Source organism: Cervus elaphus, chromosome X (assembly GCF_910594005.1).
Source record: "Cervus elaphus chromosome X, mCerEla1.1, whole genome shotgun sequence".
Taxonomy (NCBI): domain Eukaryota; kingdom Metazoa; phylum Chordata; class Mammalia; order Artiodactyla; family Cervidae; genus Cervus; species Cervus elaphus.
In genome coordinates, this window is record NC_057848.1 from 61,288,841 (window position 1) to 61,311,574 (window position 22,734).

The window sequence follows — 22,734 nt, forward strand, 5'->3', positions numbered from 1 at the left end:
AGTGGCACTGGTACCAGCATCAGAATGATGAGGTACAGGGGTTTTCAAGACAAGGCTGTTACATATCCATCTAGGTGGGCGTGGACTGACAGTTTTTATTGACAGTTGCAAGTTACATAACAACAGGCTCTATTGCACATGTCTTTCCCAGAATTCAGTCTGTTATAATCAGACGTACATACGTATAGAGTATTTATGAACCCTTTGAGGACACAGCTGTGCCTCAAGAGCACGTGTGTGGGAGTTGGAGAAGCCCCTGCGGTTAGTTTGTATCCACTGTGTGCCTAGGGCGCATGCGCTGGCGTTGGAAACGTGGGAAAGTCTCTTGTGGTTATTTTGTAGCATATCTGTGAGCTTTCCTGGGCCACACTGGGGCGTGTCTGAGGTGGGTTTTAAAGACCAGCTTGAATCTTTTTCAGCTAAGCTACCTCTCGTTGCTCACGCCTGACTTCCTAACACAGGTATGTACTATTTTTTTTTTTTTTTAGACGTAAAGACGTAATGCTATCGCTACAATATGGCATAAACCAAACTGTTACATGCACTGGGAAACCAAAAAAATTAATGACTCACATTATGGCGATATTTGTTTTATTGCAGTGGTCTCGATTCAAACCCACAATATGTCTGAGCTATTTCTGTGTGCTTTCTTGGTACCAATAATCATTCTGTCCTTTACCTCTTCAAACCTAGGGTTGGTAACAGCTCCTCTATTGTTATCCCTGGGGTATTTCACAATTCTGTGTTGCTCTTCCTAAACCCTCCCACACTTTTGTAAATAGTCCCTATACTAATTCTTTCTCATATTATCCAAGAAGAGTGTGCCATCTGCTTCCTGCTTGGACCCTGGCTGATAAAGCCCCTAACTTTTCTTGTTTCTTCCTATCTGTCTTTTCATACAAGCTCCTGGTTTTCTAATAACCATCCTATGTTCACTGAGGTATTCTTGTCCTCACTGTCGCCCAAGATCCTCATGTTCCAGTCAGTGCTAGCTCTTAGTTATGGAAGCGTTCATATGAATATTTCTGTCAGATGTGTTTAGTGTTTAAGGGAGTAACCTTTGAGTCCCTAAAGAGCTATGGAGTTGTTGGTGCTTAAAATGTAATTGCACTAGAGTCGTGGCAAGACTCATGACACATTTCACAAATATAACATATTTGTGATAGACATATCTGTCTCACCTGGATGTAGGTTTTAACAGTTTTCAGCTTTAAGTGGTTGATAGTGCACTAGTAAGTCCAAGATGTACTATTTAATTATGATGACCATGCATCCTAGAAACTGTTTTTGTCACTTGGACACAGTGCCTTTCTCAACACAGGTTATTTCTTGAAAGAAAGAAAAAACCAACAGTGGATTCTTATGCAAAAAAATATTCACAGATGGGAAGAGAGCTGTTATTTTAAGTGTTAATATTGCCAGGGACTCACAGCATAAATTGACTTCTCTGTGGCTACATTTTCCCCCTACCTTTGAAACTAGAACCCTTTGAACATGGGTTGCTGTATTGCAGGTTAGCACCTGCTGCCCAGGCAAAAGAATCTCTACAACAACCAGAGAGCTAGTGGCAACAATTATCTATATAGTAGAGTAAAGCCTGTATATGTACTTGCCCATGGAAGCCCTCAAATGAGCTTGAACTTTTGAACAATGAGATTTTGCTGTCTTAACCCTGAATGGTATTTTTTTAAATTGAAGTATAGTTGATTTGCAATGTCATGTTAGTTTCTGATGTATCTCAAAGTGATTTAATTACACATATATATTCATTTTCATATTATTTTCCATTATATGTTATTATATTAAATATAGTTCCCTGGGCTATAGAGTAGGACCTCGTTGTTTGTCTATTTTCTATAGAGTAGTGTGTATATGTTAATCCCAAATTCCTAATTTATTCTTCCTCCTCCCTTTCCCTTCTGGTTATCATAAATTTGTTTTCTATGTCTGTGGGTCTATTTCTATTTTGTGCATAAGTTCACTTGTATCATATTTTAGATTCCACATATAAGTGATATCATACGGTATTTGTCTTTGTCTGACCTACTTCATTTAGTATGATAATCTCTAGGTCCATCCACGTAGCTGCAAATGGCATTATTTCATTACAAAGCTAACGACATTGCTTTCCTCCACCCACTAGAGTTTGCCAGAACTTAACCTCTTCTACAGAAAACCTCCACAACTAGTGATTTGGATAAATGGTCAATGTAGTGGACAATAACAGCAAAACCTGAGTTATTTGAATCAGTTGAGAGGTTGTTTCACAGAGCTGATCGGTAAATCCAACAAAAAGAACTATTTTAGCTTTTTTGAGACTAAAACTGAGACTTATTTTTTAAATCCACAGACACTAGAAACATCCCGGCAACAAATTTTCTTATTTCTGTGTGTGAAACTTGCCCTATTTCAAGAACAGTTTTAGAAGTTATGACCAAATTGCTTGCATGTTATGCTATTTTTCAAGAGACAGTCTGTGACAATGGTTTAAGAATCTCTTTACCATCCCATACTAGACACTTTGTTTCTGGTGAAACAAACAATAAGGCTCAGTTTTAGTCTCAATCAAGAACATCTGATTATCATCATCAAAAGGAATATTTGGTTCTGATGTCTTACATATTTACTGTCTGTAAAATATAGCCAGGGGATTGCAGTTCCTGACATTTACATTTGTCTAATTTATTGTCCACAGGCTTTGAATTGCTTATTTAATTTAAATTAATGGGCCATGTTCAAATCAAAGAAAGCTAAACTAATTAAGGCAAAATAGTCTAATCTGGCACTTTAAACTCTAAGATTTATTACAGACATTCAAGATTTGAATTTGATTGCATTTATTGAATCAAGCCAGGAAGCTATTTGACTGTAATGTTTGGGCTAGGTTAATCTATGATGAAGTCAAACCTAAGATTAGAGGTGGGAGTTCAATTCAGTTCAGTGTCTGAGCATATAGGTAGTGGGTCCAGGGAGAAAGGGAGGGCAAGGCCTCATACCCTACTATCAAGGAGCCCATGGTATATTGAGAAGAATCAAAGGGGAGGGATAATATCACAAAGGACGAATTCTTCCATCTTCTCTCCATTTGAAACCCACCATTTTGAAGACTTCCAGAGATCCATTCGGTTCAAAAATGTTTTCCTAAGCATCTACTCTGTGTCAGAAACTGGTACCAGTGCTAGCAACTGGGAGCACATAGATGATTTTTTTTAAATTTGTAATTGAGATGTACGTGGAAAAAATGGAGAGAAGAGATAAATATTTACAATAGAGTAGGACTAGGAAGATACATGGACCCTGTGAAGAGAACCGCAATTTGTTCTGAAAGAATTGAGGGTTATGAGATGTTGCCAGCTGATACATTCAATAAACATTTAATAAGTGCCCACAATGTGTCAGATCATGAGGGTAAAAAGATGAATAAGAAATATTTCTTTCCCTGGAGGAGCTCACCATTCAGTGGAGCTATATATTGTGAAGTTCTAAAAATGTCTGCATCAGATGGATTATTATACCAACAACAAAAAATATAGAATCCTTAACCTTCTGAAAGATATATAACTGACTTAATGTAAAAAATAGAAAAATCCTGTGGACAAAATAATGAACAATGTACATTAAAAGACTCAGAAATATCTATTATATGAAGGTTAACAGTTTATTTTACTGAGTTTTATTGTGTATAAAAAAATATAAAGCTGAAGTTCCAGAATGATTCACAATGCAATTATGATTTCTGTAAGTTAAATTATATTAAGGTGCCTCAAATATTTCCCTTGGATTAAATTCCAATTTATGACACTAGGTTGTTTATAAAAGCTTAAAATCACTGGTTGGGAAATGTAAGACTTGGTTAACTAGCTTTTATCTACTTTATGCTAAATGATTTAAATGTAACAACAATAATTTTCAATAAATATAACAATGTTCAAATACTGATTCACAAAATTTTTGCTTTAGTATATTTCTGTACAAGCAAAAATTGTTGAATCAATTGGGTACAGAACTTTTTGCAGTTACATAAAGCAGTTTGTTTGCATTTATAAAGGACATATACTTTTTAAGTTTTCAAAATTCACAAATATTAAGATTACAGACAATTTTCCCCCTTAAACTCCTGTTTTATGGCTAAGAATAATAAATTTTGGAGAAATTTTCTACATGTGTCACCAACAGTTGACTTTCTTGTGGGGGCTATTTTTACCCACACAAGTTTTTATCACTTAGAATTATGTGAGGTTGACTAGGGAACAATCATGCCACTTGCAGAGGAAGTGGTTGCCAACCCACCAGCTCTACCTGCCAGCTAAGTGACTCCTGATGGTTGCTAACAGGGTGGGAGGGAGACAAATTATTATATCATCAACCTAAAGGGTCACTTGAAATTATTTTAAACTTTCAATATGAAATCTATGCATGCTGTATTGTATATGAAAAGTCTTATCCTTATATTTTTAACATACATGCCTGACATTATTCCTAACTCTTTCCAAGCAATACAAAGATGATAGAATTACTCCAATATCACCTCTCCTATCTTCCATGTTTTTGTTTTCTAGTATTATAGTCCCACCCTCTTTTTAATCACATCACCCTAAAATTCATCATTAATATAACTGTTTGTAGCAAAATCACTCACTAACATAATTAGTCTTTGATTTGATGTTAGCAAGCATGTTCTGTAAAGATGAGATAGTAAATATTTTCAGTCCTTGTCACAGCTCAGTTCTGCTATAGTATGAAAGTGGCCACAGACAGTAGGTAAAAGAATGAGAGTAACTGTGGTTCTATAAAACTATAGGTACAAAAGTAGGCAGTGGGCTGCTTTTGGCCCAAGGCCATAGTTTGCCATGTTCTGGTTTATACAATCCGAGCTTTGTTGAATTTTAATTTCCCAGTCCCTCCTTCCTTTTTTTACCTTTCACATCCCACTCTTTGTAGGTTCAATTTCTTCCTTTCTGAAATGAATCCTCTCCTAGGTCTCTAAAGCGTAACCACTCTTTGACAGTGAGAAATTTTTGAAGCCCTTCAGTCTAGAGCTCTTAATCGAATTTGACTTTCAAGGATTTTAGGCTTTGTGTAAAAAAAAAGTCCTAGTTCTGATCATTTTCTTTGAAAAGTCCTACTCTAATACAAAATTCAATCTACCTTATATTTAAAACCATTTAATCATGATATGAATATGGATAAGGACTGAAATGGAACATGAGAAAATGAAAACAGTGGATTTGATAGAAGGGTAGGGTTGGTAGATGATTCTTTTTCTTTCTAGTTATGTGTGTGGGGTGGAGGATGTGTTAGTCGCTCAGTTGTGTCTGACTCTTTGCGACCCCCAGGGACTGTAGCCCACCAGGCAAGAATACTGGAGCGGAGTGCCATTTCTTCCTCCAGGGGATCTTCACAACCCAGGGATCCAACCCGAGTCTCCTGCATTGGTAGGCAGATTCTTTACCCACTGTGCCACCTGGGGTGGCACGGAAGTCTTGGTTTCACTATTATCAAGCATTTTAAGAATTCTCATTTTATTTGCCATCTTCCTTGTCCTCTTCACTGTTTTTGAATTTCTCTCATCTACTTTTTTGGTTTTTTATTTGGATGCCATTCTTCTCCAAACTTACACTAATGTATAGTTACTGGAGCTTTTCTATCACTGAGCAAGGCATACATGCATGCATGCTAAGTCGATTCAGTTGTGTCCAATTCTTGTGACCTCATGGACTGTAGCCCGCCAGGATCCTCTGTCCATGGAATTCTCCAGGCAAGAATACTGGAGTGAGTTGCCTTTCCCTTTTCCAAGGGATTTCTAGTTATGTTTGTTCAATAAATAATTTTTCCCAGTCGGGTAGAGAGGGAGGTGGGAGGGGGGATAGGGATGGGGAATACATGTAAATCCATGGCTGATTCATGTCAATGCATGACAAAAACCACTACAATATTGTAAAGTAATTAGCCTCCAACTAATAAAAATAAATGAAAAAAATAAGTAATTTTTATAAGATATATCTCAATTATATATATAATATCAATTTCTAAATAGAATGGCATTGATTCCCCTTTGTAAGTTCCCAGTTTCTCAAATAATACCTTGGGAAAAACTTTTGACAACTCCCTGTCATTGTATTGTCCCAATGACAGAAATGCTTTGAACACTGATTCCCGGAAGTGTATGCTGGTTCCTTCTCAAGAGCCCTGTGTGCCGACCTCGTGTGCTGGCAATTGGCATCCTCTTGGCATGGGAGGTGTACTGCATAGTGACAGCCCAGCTTCTACCAGTAGCATCTGAGTTGCTGCTTTAATCTCAAATGTACGTTGATTTTAATGCCCTTGGCAAAGACTATGTAGAACCTGTTATTAACATTACAACTAGAACCACTTTAATCTTATGTGTCTGTTAGTCACTCAGAGTCGTGTCCGACTCTTTGTGACCCCATGGACTGTAGCCTGCCAGGCTCCTCTGTCCATGGAATTCTCCAGGCAAGAACACTGGAGTGGGTTGCCATTTCCTTCTCCAGGGGATCCAGGGATTGAACTTGAGTCTCCTGCATTGCAGGCAGATTCTTTACTGTCTGAGCCCCAGGGAAGCTCTTTTAATCTTACACTCACAGCCTTTAATGATTACTGTTATAGTGTAATATAATGTAATATTCTGTATCAGTTATCAATCACTACATAATTAACTACCTCAAAACTTAATGGCTTAAATACATAACTATTTCTTATCTTTTAAGATTCTGTTAGTCTTCTAGGATATTTTTTTGATCTTGGCTGGTTTGCTTTGTCTCTGCTGGGTTCATTGATGTGTCTGGGGTCAGGTAGTCGGTTGAGTGGGACCTGGATGACCTGGGATGGCATCCTAGGCATCCTCTGTAGTGAATACTATGACATGCAACCCAGATCCCCCTCTTTAAGGCCAAGACATTTTTCCCACAGTGACTAGAAGTGTTGTCTGCTGACAACTTGCTGGTGAACCTCTACCTCCATAATGCCAAAAGCAGCTACCGAGCCCTAGATCACACTCCCTCCTTGAGGGCAGCCCTCATCCAATGACTGGTTGATGCAGACATCAAAGTGCCCAGCCCCTTTGCCTTAATGTGAATCAACTTTGAAGAGCCATCTCAGCTTCAGAGCTCCCTAAGGGATCAGCTGAGACCTCTGTTCCAACTGTGCTGCAGCCTAACTTTCCCATGATCAATCGTACATGTATCCTGCCTCATAGTTGTTGCTAATAGCACTCCCCAGTAAACTTTCTGTTTGAAAGTCTCCATCGCAGAATCTGTCTTCTGGGAAACATGACTGAAGACATCTTCCATGTGACCTCTCGTGGTCCAGCAAGCAACCTTGTGCTCACTCATGAAGGTGGTTACAGGATTCCCAAGACCATAAAAGTTAATTGCAAATTCTTTGAAGGAAATGGGTTCAGAACTTGCGCAATTTATTTTTTGTCAAGTGATTTTGGTCAAAATCACAGTTACTAAAATAAGTGTGAATGGGCTGTGTGTGTGTGTGTGTGTGTATGTGTGTGTACGTGCTCAGTCGTGTTCGACTCTTTGTGACCCCATAGACTGTAGCCTGCCAGGCTCCTCTGTCCATGGGATTATCCAGGCAACAATACTGGAGTGAGTTGCTATTCCCTTCTCCAGGGGATCTTCCTGATTCAGGGATCAAACCTCGGTCTCCTGCATCTCCTGTATTGGCAGGCAGATTTTTTACCACTGAGAAACCTGGGAAGCCTTATTAAATAATCTTAATAGCAATTTTCAGACTTCCCTGGTGGTTCAGATCGTAAAGCGTCTGTCTACAATGCGGGAGACCTGGGTTTGATCCCTGGGTTGGGAAGATCCCCTGGAGAAAGAAATGGCAATCCACTCCAGTAGTATTGCCTGGAAAATCCCATGGACAGGGGAGCCACTAGGCTACAGTCCATGCGGTCGCAAAGAGTCAGACATGACTGGGCGACTTCACTTTCACTTTCACTTTCAATAGCAATGGTGATGATAATGCCTTTTCAATGCTTACTTCATGCTAGGCACTGTTTTAAGCATTACATGTATAATAATTTCTTTAATGCCATAACTTTGTGAGGTAGGTGCTGTTGTTATCCTTTTTTTATTTTTTACAGCTGAACAAAGAGCAGTTTCATCAACTATTTCCCCAAACAAGCTAATCTGCTACTTTAAACCTGTGAAATACCTCTGATCCTAAAATGAGGATGGGTGCCACAGCTCTGTGATGTACAGAAATCATTCCAATTGGCTGACTTCACTCTGGGGCTTTAATCATTGAGCAATGCTGATGCTAGTGAGAAGTTCCATAAATTTCAGAATTTTATCAAATGACCAAGACTTGGGTGAAGCAGGGACACTCTGAACATTTTTGGACTCTTCATATGTTGTGGCCTTCAGTTCACTCTTGCTCATGGACCTTTACTGTATTTTATTCACTAAGGGATTCCTGTGCCAAAAGACATTCAGTTGAAGGATTAGTCTGGTGCAGTCAAACCCCCTGCCATGCATCAGAGCAGACATTTTAAGCATCAGTCCAGCACATATTTGAGAAGAGGTAGATTTAGTGACTGATCCCATGTATTCATGCTGTCTGCCTTTTATTTTAATGACTGCTTTTCTCCAACATCCCTTGATAATCAGAAAGTCTTTATTTATGGCTACCCAAATGCTACAGAGGCAGAAGGATTTAGCCTAGAACTTCTTACAGCTAAGAGCTAACTAACCATCCCCTCATTCCTCTAACTTAACCATTTCTAAGGGAATGTGAGAGCACTAGTTGTTACACCATTGTCACCCCATGGATGACTGGATGGATGTGGATTCACTTTCTCCCTTACTACTTGGCACAGACATAAAAAAGAGGCTGATCCGGTCATAGGAATCCAAGTTGTTACCCTCTCATACTAGAATTTGCAAACAAGCACCTCTGTCCATGGGATTTCCCAGGCAAGAGTATTGGAGTGGTTAGCCAATCCCTTCTCCAGGGGATCTTCCCGACCCAGGGATCAAGCTCAAGTCTCCTATATTGACAGGCAGATTCTTTACCACTGAACCACCTGGGAAGCACCTAAAGTGTAGACATTGATTTTAAAAAATCATAACCATGCCCCTGGGGTACTTAGTAAAATCATTAATGAAAGGTGACAGCACCAATCAAATTTGAAAGGTTCCCCAGTGAATAGCTGCTAACTGAATCAGAATATTAATTTTTGTTTTATTGTAATATATCACTTGTTGAGTATATTAAATAAGCAGCTCAGTGTTAGGCTTCTTGACCACAGTATTATTGATATTACTAGCAGAAGTAAGATTTTCCCCAGGGAAATTATTTTGACTAATTTTTCTGTGTTCTAAGGAAAGGTTCTATCTCATTTCTGACTCATAGAGTTACTATTTTGTTCACTTCAATTGGCGACAGAAAAGAGAATTCTCTGAAATTACCAGGCCACTCTGTCCTATTTTGTATCATTCTTGGAGTTATCTACTTCCAAAAGTAGGAGAGGACTATAACCTTGATCACAGAGTTCCCAGAGTTCCGGACTACTCTCCGCAGGCCGTAGGGCATTGTGTGCATCTGACTCAGGGCAAGTCCCATCTCACTAAGTATTAGGGCCAAACTTCTCAAAATCAGAGAACACCAGCATTTTCATTCATACACTGCTGCTGCTGCTAAGTCACTTCAGTCGTGTCCGACTCTGTGGGACCCCATAGACGGCAGCCCATCAGTCTCCCCCATCCCTGGGATTCCCCAGGCAAGAACACTGGAGTGGGTTGCCATTTCCTTCTCCAATGCATGAAAGTGAAAAATGAAAGTGAAGTCGCTCAGTCGTGTCCGACTCTTAGCGACCCCATGGACTGCAGCCTACCAGGCTCCTTCATCCATGGGATTTTCCAGGCAAGAGTACTGGAGTGGGGTGCCATTGCCTCCTCCCATTCATACACTAATATACTAAAAACACTTTCAGCAAATGATTTGGTATAGCTGAGTTTAAAATGTCTACAACTTCTTCTTTTTTTCAGCTGAGTCTCTTCATTTTTGCCTAATATGACAGAGATATCAAATAAGAGGTAGGGAAGTGATTTTTTTATTTGCCCCAAATAAGAACAAAGGCCTTATTGAAGTTTGTTTTGTTAGGTCTTCCCAACTCCACCAAGACATCCTGTTTCAAGATAATTAAAATCTAATCAACAGTTACTTGTATCTATATACACAGATATTTTCTTCAATGTGCAAATCCCTTTGAAATTGTCTTCCCTTTAGCTCTTAATTTCTTATTAAGTGTGTTTTCAGTAGAAGCCTGAAATCATCATTAAATTGCCACAGATGGCTCTGCCTTGATCGTACTTTTCCTCAGTCTTTCCCTTGATGTAGCTAAGGAGCTAGCTTTCTGCTTTGATTTTCCTGAGATCTTGAAAACTAGAAATGCAAATGTCATTTTACACCATAAACTGGACTAAGTTTCTTTTTCCTCCTCATAATTCCTTGGAGGATCCTTTTAATATTGGTTTAAGTTGTGTAGCCATTTCTAACTATGTAGCATGTGGGTTATTTCCCTGAAATTGGTTTGATCTGATTTTGTCTTCATGATCAACTGAAAGCACTTATCAAAATCATTCAAATAAACCTACTTTTCATTCATTAATCTATCTAGATGTCATAGACAGATGTGTTTAGGATCAACATTTCAAGCCACATTCCCTAGCTTTTCACTTTCCTATCCCACCGTAAACCCAAGTGCCAGTAGTCCCTAGCAGTAGCCAAATATCAAAGACAAACAAAAAAAAGGATTTGCAGATGCCAATGCTGGTGTCGGCAACCAGTTTTCCCAAGTCCATGTGCAAAATTATGTTTTATGTGCTGGTTAGATAGTAGAATTCTCCTCCAAATATATGTAGACAAAGAGCCACCTTTTACTTCAAGCTGTGAGTTCTTTAAGGATGGAGACCTCATTAACCTTGATTATGGACCTTCAAGAGCCAGCCCAGTGCTGCGGGCTCTGTGAAGATTCTTGGTGAATTACAGACTGATTACCTGAAAATCACAGGCTGTGAAGAGACTCTTAATTAGGAATTAAATTGTAGGATTGATTAAATAATATTTTATACATTCTATGAAATTTAATTGAATCTAAAGCATATACTACAATGCTATAAAAAGGACCAACACTAAAGAAACCATAATTGAAGGTAAACATGAATGCAAACAGTTCAGAAAAATCAGTTCAAGCAGCATCAGGCATTGTTACTTAAACTGCCCCTATACACACACATACCTAACATGTACCCCTCCTTTGTCCTTTCGCATTATCTGGAGAAGAATTAAACTAAGGGCAATCACGTGGAGGTGATATTGTGCTTATCTTCCTTGTTCACTTAAATGTGCTTATTATTCTTGTTCACTTCTGGTTTGCTTGTTCTTCTTAAGTATTTGTGTATGTGGGAAGTAAATAGTGGTAACAACATAGAACTCAGTTATAGCTTAAAATAACTGAATCTCTATTACTGTGACCCTCAAACCATTGCAGAAAATGAGTGGGTCTGGTTAATGTCCAACTTGAATCTCCTCCTAAGTATCCAAGTATTGATGATGTTAAAATAAAGGAGATAGTTTATAGTAGTTCACTTGAATTCCCTCATCTCTTTAGCAACCCATATGAAGGGGTTGTCCAAGGGCAATGTCATATTTTTGTCCAAGAAGGGGTGTCCAAGGGCAATGTCATATTTTTGTTCCCTCTTTCTCTACAAGTCACCTCCAAGTTAGGGTTGGCAAAAACTGCCTTCAGTGGCTTCCCACAGTCTAGTGCCCCAAATGTATGTGTTCCTTTGTGCCCCCCTGTTAAATTCCTAGTCAAATATTTAATTTATTTTGTAGAAATACTATAGAATATTAGCAATCAACCCTTTTCATACAAGTGAGGAAACCAAGGCTTAGGGAGGTGAAGTAACATGCCTGATATAACCCAACTAGTTGTTTACACTCAACACAAATACAATTATGCCATAATCCCGGACCTAAAAAGACTGTTATGCATCACTTTTAAATACAGTTATATTCCGCCACAAAAACCATTTGAAATGGCAGTATTAGTGAAATGAGAATTTTGTTAAGATGAAGGTTGGAAGCAAACCCACGAAATATGGAGTTGATAGCTTTCTTCATTGTGTGTGTGTGTGTTTGTGTGTGTGATAGGCCTATATGGAATGACACAGTAAGTATCGTAAAGACAAAGGATACTTAGGTTATAACTTCAGCACTGTGTGAAAATAAAAATAATCATGCCTCCAACAATCACAATTTCCCTTATTTACCTTTGGCCTTTTCTGTTATTGTAAAATTCACATATAGTAAATGCACATATTTTAAGCATACCATTGGATTAAATTTGATAGTTACAAATACCTGTGTAATTATTACATGATGAAGAACACCGACTATGCCCATCACCTCAGAAAGTACCCTTCTTCCCCTTCCCACTCAATTCCTGTGCTGTGCTTAGTCGCTCAGTGGTGTCTGGCTCTTTGTGACCCCATGGACTGTAACCTGCCAGATTCTTCTGTCCATGGGGATTCTCCAGGCAAGAATACTGGAGTGGGTTACCATGTCCTCCTCCAGGGGATCTTCCCAGCCCAGGGATCAAACCCAGGTCTCCTGCATGGCAGGTGGATTCTTTACTGTCTGAGCCACCAATACAACCATATTTGGATTTTTATTACCATGGATTTATTTTTCTGGTTTTTGTACATAATATAAATGGAATCATATAAATGGTTTACTTTTTTATTTTTCTGGCTTCTTTAACTCAATGCTCAGTGAAAATCAACTAAATTGTTGCATATTACTGTTCATTTTGTAAAATCCCTATCTAGCATTCCACTGTATGACTCCTGCATTATCAACATCTCCCACCAGAGCGGTACATTTGTTACAACTGATGAACCTACTTTGACACATACTTATCATCTGGAGTCTAAAGTTTACATTTAGCTTCATTCTTGATGTTGTACATTATATGAGTTTGGACAAATTTATAATGACACATATCTACCATTTTGGGCTTCCCAGGTGGCACTAGTCATAAAGAGCCCACCTGCCAATGCAGGTAGACATAAGAGATGTGCGTTCAATCCCTGGGTCTGGAAGATCCCCCGGAGGAGGACACGGCAACCCATTCCAGTATTCTTGCCTGGGAAACCCCATGGACAGAGGAGCCTAGTGAGCTACAGCCCATGGAGTGGCAAAGAGTCACCCATGACTGAAGCTACTTAGCACAGGCACACACAAACACACATCCACCATTTATTTTAACATTGTATAGAGTAGTTTCACTGTCTTAAAAATCCTTAGTGCTCTGCCTATTCTTCCTCCTTCCCCCCTCCAACCCTTGATAACTGCTCTCAGTTTTGCCTTTTCCAGAATGTCATATAGTTGGAGTCAAACAGTAGGTACCTTTCCAATTTGGCTTCTTTCACTTACTAATATGCATCTTCCCTCGTAGCTCAGTCAGTAAAGATTCTGCCTGCAATACAGGAGACCTGGGTTCAATTACTGGGTCGGGAAGATTCCCTGGAGAAGGAAATGACAACCCATTCCAGTATGCTTGCTTGGAGAATCCCATGGACAGAGGAGCCTAGCAGGCTACAGTCCATAGGGGTCACAAGAAACATACACGACTTAGCAACTATACCACCTCAAGGTTCCTTGATGTCTTTTGGTGACATAATAGTTCATTTCTTTTTTAGCACTAAGTAATATTCTGTTGTCCAGACATACCATAGTTTATTTATCCATTGTTTATTTTTTAACTATTTCTTTAAAGAGCAGAATATTTAATTTTTAATGCATCACATTATTTTTTTCGTGGATAGTTAGTGCTTTTTGTGTCTGGTTTAATCAACCTTCACTTACCCAAAAGGTTGTAAATATATTCTCTTAAGTGTTCTTCTAGAAAATGTATAAATTTTACATTTGGATCTATGATCACTGTCAATAGAACTGGTGAGAATCAATATGCTTGCCTTGGTCTTAGGAGAAAAGAATTCTATATTTCACTAGTGTGATGTTATCTATTACTGTATAACAATCTAACACAAAACTTAGTGGCTAAAAACCATACTGATTTATTGTTACTCACAAATCTGTGTATCAGCTAGGGGCTTCCTTTGCTAGTTTTTCCTGGGATAACTCATGTGGATGCTTTCACCATAACATACAGTTCAGGATTAGGCTCAGCTGGGGTGCTAGAGCAGCCGGGCCTTTCTTCATTAAACCTCAGGGCCTTTCTCTGCACATTTTCTCCCATCTTTCAGTAAGTCGGCAAGACTTTCTTACAGGTCTATAAGAGCATTTCAAGCAAGCCAAAACAGAAGCTGTAAGGCCTCTTAAAGTCTAGCCCAGAAGACACACAGGAACATTTATAATACCAAATGTATTGGTCAACAGAAGCCACAGTGCCAGCTTAAATTTAAGGAGAGAAAGTAGGCCCCACCCCTTTTGGGAGGAGTAATATGCATTTAAATAAATGTGAGAATTGTAGGTAGCCAACTTTGCAGAAAAATCTACCACATTGCCTGTAGATTTTTAGATAGATGTCATTTCTCTTACAGGGAAATTCCCTTGGATTCCTAGTCAGCTGAGAATTTTTTATGATGAGAGAGGGTTGAGTTTAATCAAATGATTTTGTTATATCTATTGAAATAATCATATAGCTTCCTGTTAATGTCCTGATTTATATTTATTGGTTTTCAATGCTAAAGCAACTTTAATAGCTGCTATTTATTAGGGACCTACTAGGTGTCAAGAATTTTATATGGATTATTAACTCATATTTATCCTGAAAAGTAGGCATTATCTTCCCCATCATATAGATAAAAAAATTGAGTTTCAGTGTTGGAGTTACTTGCCCAGGGTTACTGAGCCAGTGAGTGGAAAATCCAGGACCCAAGTATAGGTCAGTTGACTCTAAAATCAATGTCTTACTTCTATATTCTGGTAGCAGAGTACTTAAAAAGAAGGTGGAAAATTTCTGGAGGCCAGTTTCTCTAGCTTCAGTACATATTTATATGTATGTCTAATCTTTGAACTTTTTTTTCTCTTTCTTTTTCATGTTTTAAATTATGAAAGCATAATAACATATTTATAGGAGACTTTATGGTTCTACTATATATTATAATTATTTTTCAAGTACATAAATTAATATTTTTAGTTGGAGTTTCAATATCAAGCTCTCAAAACTAATAGAGTGAATATACAGAGAAGTAGAAGGATATAGTGGACCTGAAAAGCACTATGAACCAATTCAACATAATTAAGATTTGTATAATTTTCACACAACAGTAAAATACAAATTCTATTCAAGTTCCCATAGACTATAAGCTAGGAGACACTGGAATATATCCAAGGACATAAAATAAGGTGCACAAATTTCATGGTCCAAAGGTATTGAAAGTTTTTCTTTATATATGGATCTACTGTTGTCCACTTTAGCATTTGACAGTGCACATTTTTTTTTAAACACTGAAACTCAAAATATTAAGTAAAACTGGAAATGACTAAAGCTGGAAGATTTTAACTTTCCTCTCAGACTCAAGTCAAATTAAGTCCAGAAATACGTGAACAACATTACATCATAGAACATTCGATCCCAAATTCTATTGCTACTGACTCCCAAATCTTATTAGACAGGATAAGAACACCCAAAATAGTGTATTATGATTCCATCAAACACAGCAAATGATCTTAGCTATGATGAAACTGCCAAATTATAGTGGACCTGTGACTCAAAAATTGCAACTCTTCCTATACTACTATTCTACTTAAAAATACACTGTTGGGACTCCCCAGTGGTCCAGTGTTTAAGAATCTGCCTTCCAATCCAGCGGGTGCTGGCTTGATCCCTGGTGGGGGAACTAAGGTCCCACATGGCACATGGTGCTACCGGCATACATACATATATATCTTGAAAATTGTCCTTTGTCATACAGCACCAGGGAAATAACATTCTGTCTTTAGTCATACTGAGTGAATTTAGTCATATTGAGCCATATTGAGAAGTTACCTGTAGTCCACCAGAATTTCCCCACTGCACGAGACATATTTTTATAAGTCACAGTACAAAGGAAGTCCATTCAGGTGTAATAGTTATAAAGTTCTGTCTCTATGTTAGTCAGTGTCTGTAAATAACAGACTCATGAATACAAGACTTTATAATGAATCATATTTAGAAACAATACTCGGATACCTAAAAACATATGTTCATGTCTTTTACTGTGCAATAGCTATTTCTCCATTAAAATATTTCTATATATCACATCTGTGTAATGTTCTGAATTTGCATTCTAAAGAAAGCAGTTGGGCCAATATTAAGAAGTGGCCTTATTTAACTCAGATATTACCAGTGGTATAATGTGAAGAACGATATTTTCTTCTGTCAAGAATTATTTCTGCCACATATCCCTCACTGCTTATTATTTGCCCATTTGGATTGGCAATCTCTTTTAAAATGTAAACAACCTAAGGGTCAACAGATTACTCCAATGATAAACTGAAGTAGCAATTTCTAAGATATCTATAGTGCTCTATATTTTATTAAGAATAACTATACTTTAGAAATTATAGTTGGGGAATTATTTCCACCTCCTTTAACTTATTTGATTTTCATCAGAACCATATGATTTAGTTGGTTATAGTAGTAGTAGTAATAGTAGCAGCAATAATAATGATATTAATGATGAAACCCTTATATACCACATACTATGAGCCAGTGTTTTAAGTACTTTATGTATATTAACTTATTTGATTATCCCATCAGCCTTACACAGTAGCTTCTATTTATATTACCATTTTTAAAGATGATAAAGCCAAGCCATGGAAAAGGTAAGCACCTTGCCCAAGGGCATTGGACTGGTGAGCAGTGGAAAAAAAAAAAGAAAGCTGCTCAGTGGTGTCCAACTCTTTGCAACCCCAAGGACTGTAGCCCTCCAGGCTCCTCTGTCCATGGGATTCTCCAGGCCAGAATACTGGAGTGGGTAGCCATTCCCTTCTCCACAGGATCTTCCTAACCCAGGGGTCAAACCCAGGTCTCCTGCATTGGCAGGTGGGTTCTTTACCGTCTGAGCCATCAGGGAAGCAGTGAACCAGGATTCAAATCCTGGCAGTCTGTTTCTAAGGGCCTAAGCTCTTAACCACTTACTGAAGATCATTTGTTTTTTTATTTACTAAGTGGTTATTTGCTGAGTACATACTGTATACCAGATACTCTTCAAGGCCTTGGAGATACAGCAGTGAGCAAACAGATTTGGTATCTCCTCACAAAGAGCTTTCATTCCTGAAGCAAGAGACACAGCAAATAGAAATTTCACTTCGTTACAAGTTATACAAGAACAACAGAGGAAAATCTCTGGCAGTTCAATGGCTAAGACTCTGAGTTCTCACTGCCTGAGGGCCCTGGTTCAATTTCTGGTCAAGGAACAGAGATCCCACAAGCCACACAGTGCAGCCAAATAAAATAAAATAGACAAGGTTATGTGAAAGACAGTGGTGGAGACTTAGTTGCTTTTGAGAAGAAAACACAGGGGCTGAGAATAAACAAGAGGAAAACAGCTGCCCTGTGTAAGATTTCATGACAGAGTTTATTTAGGAAGTAAGAATAGCAATAGCTCTAAGGGGAGAATGACTTTGAAAAGAGAGGAAGTGAATCTGAATTTGAGTTAGAATTGGAGAATGGGCAGAGCAAGTATCAGAATAGGAGATGCCAAAGGGGCTTGTTTATATGGATGGACTGTGGATTTTGCTCTGAGTGAAATGGGAAGTCATGGAAGGTTTTTAGCAGAGAAGCATCCAGATATTAAAAAGCAGAGACATTACTTTGCCAACAAAGGTCTGTCTAGTCAAAGCTATGATTTTTCCAGTAGTCATGTATGGATGTGAGAGTTGTTCTATAAAGTAAGCTGAGCACCGAAGAATTGATGCTTCTGAACTGTGGTGTTGGATAAGACTTTTGAGAGTCCCTTGGACTGCAAGGAGATCCAACCAGTCCATCCTAAAGGAAATCAGTCCTGAATATTCATTGGAAGGACTGATGCTGAAGCTGAAACTCTAATACTTTGGCCACCTGATGTGAAGAACCGACTCATTAGAAAAGACCCTGATGCTGGAAAAGATTGAAGGTGGGCGGAGAAGAGGATGACAGAGGATGAGATGGTTGGATGGCATCACCGACTCAACGGACATGAGTTTGAGCAAGCTCTGGGAGTTGGTGATGGACAGGGAAGCCTGGCAGGCCGCAGTCCATGGGGTTGCAAAGAGTCGGAATGACTGAGCGACTGAACTGAACTGATCAAGATCTAATTTCAATTTAAAAAGGTGATAGCTGGCTGCTTTGTGAAGAAAGAATTTCATAGAATTAGAAGCGGAGACCAAAAGACCAGTTAGAATATTTCAGTGGCTCACAGGAGAGATGAGGGTGAGGTGCAGAGTGGTGGCAAGAGAGATGGTGAGAGGTAAATGGATTGGAGGGCGTGTTGTGAGCTCACAGACAGTGAGGAGAAAACCTCAATGAAAATTTAAATTGTCCTGACTCTAAATTTATGCACATATTATCTGCCCCTAAAAAACGAATTTCAATTCTAGCAGCAGGAAGCAAAGATGTTCATTGTGGGAACCAGGGAAGATGAGGGAAACATGAAGGGTGAATGAGGTGGGCTGCCACAGTTAGGGGCTTTAGGCAGCCAAAGGTCTCTCTCTAGATTTGGGAAAGCAAATATTTCAGACTACATCATAGTAGAAGATCCCATTTAGCCTGCTCATTACAGAATGAGGCCAAATAGACTTTTTCCTCTCAAGGGACATACACCCCTCAAATTGACAAGCTTCATAGAATTCAATCAGCTGAATTAAAATTTTCATTTGCTTCTTTAATAGAGAGTGATTTAGCAGAGTTCTGCCATTTTCCTTTCAAATAAGGCTGTGTATAAGCAGAGTGTATGTCTCCTGAGCGTCCCAGCCAATGTAGTGCGCTGTGAAAGCCTGATAAATGTTCCATCACTCTAATGGCCTAAGACTTCTTCCTGGATGTCCTTAGGCTTTTCTCTGGGGTGTAAAGACTACATTATTCTGGGAAGCAGTAACTGTAATGGTTTGGTCAATTAGTATAAGTATTAGCTGTGACTAGGTCCAAATGATGAAATTGTAGTTTTAAGCATTTTGGATGTAAAGCACAATATATCTAAAACCTCTTTCATAGATTAAATCAGGTTACAGCCAATATTTTATCAAACTCCATTTAACAAAGTGGGCCAAGACTTGGAGGATCACTCTCTGTCAACCTTGTTTCTCCTTTGCTTCCCTTCTCTTGTCAAAACTTGTTCTAAAGAATTATAGATTTGAGAGTCATTTGCAGAAATACAAATGCCTAGTAAGACTTCAGGTATTTGCTCCTCCAGGGAGGTTCTCATTTTCACAGGAAAACAAGAAATCTTGAGCCAAAAGAGTGAATTTGGCCACCAATGAAATGAGTGGAGCAAATAAATTAAATGCTACTGTATTCACTAGGGTACTCCAGAGAACCAGTAAGATGTTTGTGTGCATGTATATATGCACAGAAAGAGATTGACTTTAAAGGATTACTTACATGATTATGGAGGCTTGCAAGTCTAAATCTGCAGTGTGGGCCAGCACTCTTGAGACCTAGGAGAGCTGATGTTGCAGTTCCAGTCCAAAGGCACTCTGTGGGAATATTCCCTCCTGCTCAAGAAGGCTGGTCTTTTTGTACTACTTACACCTTGAAATGACTGGATTAGGCCCACCAACATTACAGAGGGCAATTGGCTTTACCCAAAATTCACTGATTTAAATGTTAATCTCATTTAAAATCATCCTCCAAGTTGACACATAAATTTAACCATCACACCGACCTTTAATAAGAACTGTTAAGTATATGGGTCTACAGACAGTCCCTGGTTTACAATGGTTCAACATTATGATGGCATGAAAGTAAAACTCGTTTAGTAGAAATCGTGCTTAGAATTTTGATCTTTTCCCAGGCTAGCACTGCGTGGGCCCATACTCTTTCATGATGCTGGGCAGAGGCTCCCACTGCAGCTCCTGATCAGCCACGTGATCTCAACTCGTATACTTATAGCCATTCTGTACCCACACAACCATTCTGTTGTTCACTTTCAGTACAGTATTCAATAAATTGCATGAAATATATAACAGTTCATTATAAAACAGACTTTGTGTTAGATGGTTTGCCCAAGTGCAGGCCAATGTAAGTGTTCTGAGTATGTTTAAAGTCAGCTATGCTAAGCTATAGTGTTCAGTAGGTTAGATGTATTAAATGCATTTTCAATTTATGATATTTTCAATTTACAATGGGTTATCAGGACATAATTCCATCATGAGTTAAAGAATATCTATATTTGTTTACTTCTTATATGATTTATATCCCCCATTATATTTGATACTCTTTGGTTTGCAGTTCTGTTCAAACCACAGATAGATACGTACATACCTTCATATTTGAAATGCTGGTTTAACTCCTATTCATATATAGGTATGATAAAGAACGTATCAAGAGTTGTTGACCATGTCCAATTGGGCATATATTGACCCTGTATTAGATGGTACAAATCATAGGAGAAATCAAAAGTAAGTAAGGCATAGTTATTATTGTCATATGAAAGGCAGAATATTAATGCACTTATCTTAAAAAATGATAAGCACAATGCAGCTGGATTCAGAGAAGGGGAACAGGACATCCCAATGAGAGAATATATCCATTTTTTTCTTCTTTCCTTCAGCAAAAATTTATGAAGCTCTTCTATAGGTCAACCACTATTTTACATTCTGAGATAGAGTAGTAAAACATAAATGAATTTCCTAGCCTATTGGAATTTACTTTCTAATGAGGGAGACAACATGAAAACAAGTAAGTAGGGTGATTTTAGGTCTTGATAGTATTTTAGATAGCAACAGGTAAGATTTAAAAATTAAATGGAGTAGCAGGAGAGACTACCAATGCTGTTGCCGCACACGTGCTTAATTGTGTCCGACTCTTGTGACTCCATAAACTGTAGCCCACCAGGCTTCTCTGTCCATGGGATTTCCCAGGCAAGAATACTGGAGTGGGTTTCCAGTTCCTCTTCCAGGGGATCTTCCCAACCCAGAGATAGAACCTGCATCTGTCTGCGTCTCCTGCATTGCAGGCAGATTCTTCATCCACTAGGGTTGCTATTTAAGTTAGGGAGAGGCCTTTCTTGCTACAGAATGGCACTGAGCTGACACCTGAATGAAGAGGAGTTATCCATGCCTGTGTCTCAGGGAAAAGCATTCCAGTCAGAGGGAACTGCAAATATGAAGATTTCGAGGATGAAATGAGTTTGCAGTGTTTAAGAAAATCATGAGAGATGGCATTTATGAAAGCCCAAAGATGAGGTCAGATTTTTACAAATAAAGATTGGAGAGAGGTAAAGAAATGCAAAGGACCACAAAGAAGCAAAGGACCACAGCCTTGACTAACTCAGTGAAACTAAGCCATGTCGTGTGGGGCCACCCAAGACTGATGGGTCATGGTGGAAATATGTCTGACAGAATGTGGTCCACTGGAGAAGGGAATGGCAAACCACTTAGTATTCTTGCCTTGAGAACCCCATGAACAGTATGAAAAGGCAAAAAGATAGGATACTGAAAGAGAAACTCCCAAGGTCAGTTCAGTTTAGTTCAGTCGCTCAGTCATGTCTGACTCTTTGCGACCCCATGAATTGCAGCACGCCAGGCCTACCTGTCCATCACAAACTCCCGAAGTTTACTCAAACTCATGCCCATCGAGTTGGTGATGCCATCCAGCCATCTCATCCTTTGTCGTCCCCTTCTCCTCCTGCCCTCAATCCCTCCCAGCATCAGGGTATTTTCCAATGAGTCAACTCTTCGCATGAGGTGGCCAAAGTATTGGAGTTTCAGCTTCAGCATCAGTCCTTCCAAAGAACACACAGGACTGATCTCTTTAGGATGGACTGGTTGGATCTCCTTGCAGTCCAAGGGACTCTCAAGAGTCTTCTCCAACACCACAGTTCAAAAGCATCAATTTTTCGGTGCTCAGCTTTCTTCACAGTCCAACTCTCACATCCATACATGACCACTGGAAAAACCATAGCCTTGACCAGACGGACCTTTGTTGGAAAAGTAATGTCTCTGCTTTTTAATATGCTATCTAGGTTGGTCATCACTTTCCTTCCAAGGAGTAAGCATCTTTTAATTTCATGGCTGCAGTCACCATCCGCAGTGATTTTGGAGCCCCCCAAAATAAAGTCAGCCACTGTTTCCACTGCTTCCCCATCTATTTGTCATGAAGTGATGGGGCCGGATGACATGATCTTAGTTTTCTGAATGTTGAGCTTTAAGCCAACTTTTTCACTCTCCTCTTTCACTTTCATCAAGAGGCTCTTTAGTTCTTCTTCACTTTCTGCCATAAGGGTGGTGTCATCTGTGTTAGAGATGTGTTAATATTTATCTATTAATTAGGACACAGATAACTTAATCCAATATGTATCAATACAATTATCTGGTCCCTATTTATCCCTCTTATGCATAGGATAAGAATAAAGGCTTTGTCAAATGCCACATAGAAGTCCATTTGCACCGCTTTTATAGAGTACCTTTGATATGTCAGTTGACAAAATTCAACATAACCTATCTCATCACCTTACTCCATGACAAATCTGCTTCTTCATT

The 22,734-nt window shown here is 38.8% G+C and overlaps 1 protein-coding gene across 1 annotated transcript in view; it reads left to right on the forward strand.

Moving 5' to 3' along the window:
* The first annotated feature begins 340 nt into the window (after positions 1-340).
* The window catches only part of LOC122689818 (putative MAGE domain-containing protein MAGEA13P), a 71,024-nt gene continuing 48,630 nt past the window's right edge, over positions 341-22,734 (forward strand). Inside the window, exon 1 of the mRNA XM_043896573.1 lies at positions 341-461. The gene's annotated coding sequence lies outside the window, so the exon portion shown is untranslated. The remainder of the gene's footprint in view (positions 462-22,734) is intronic.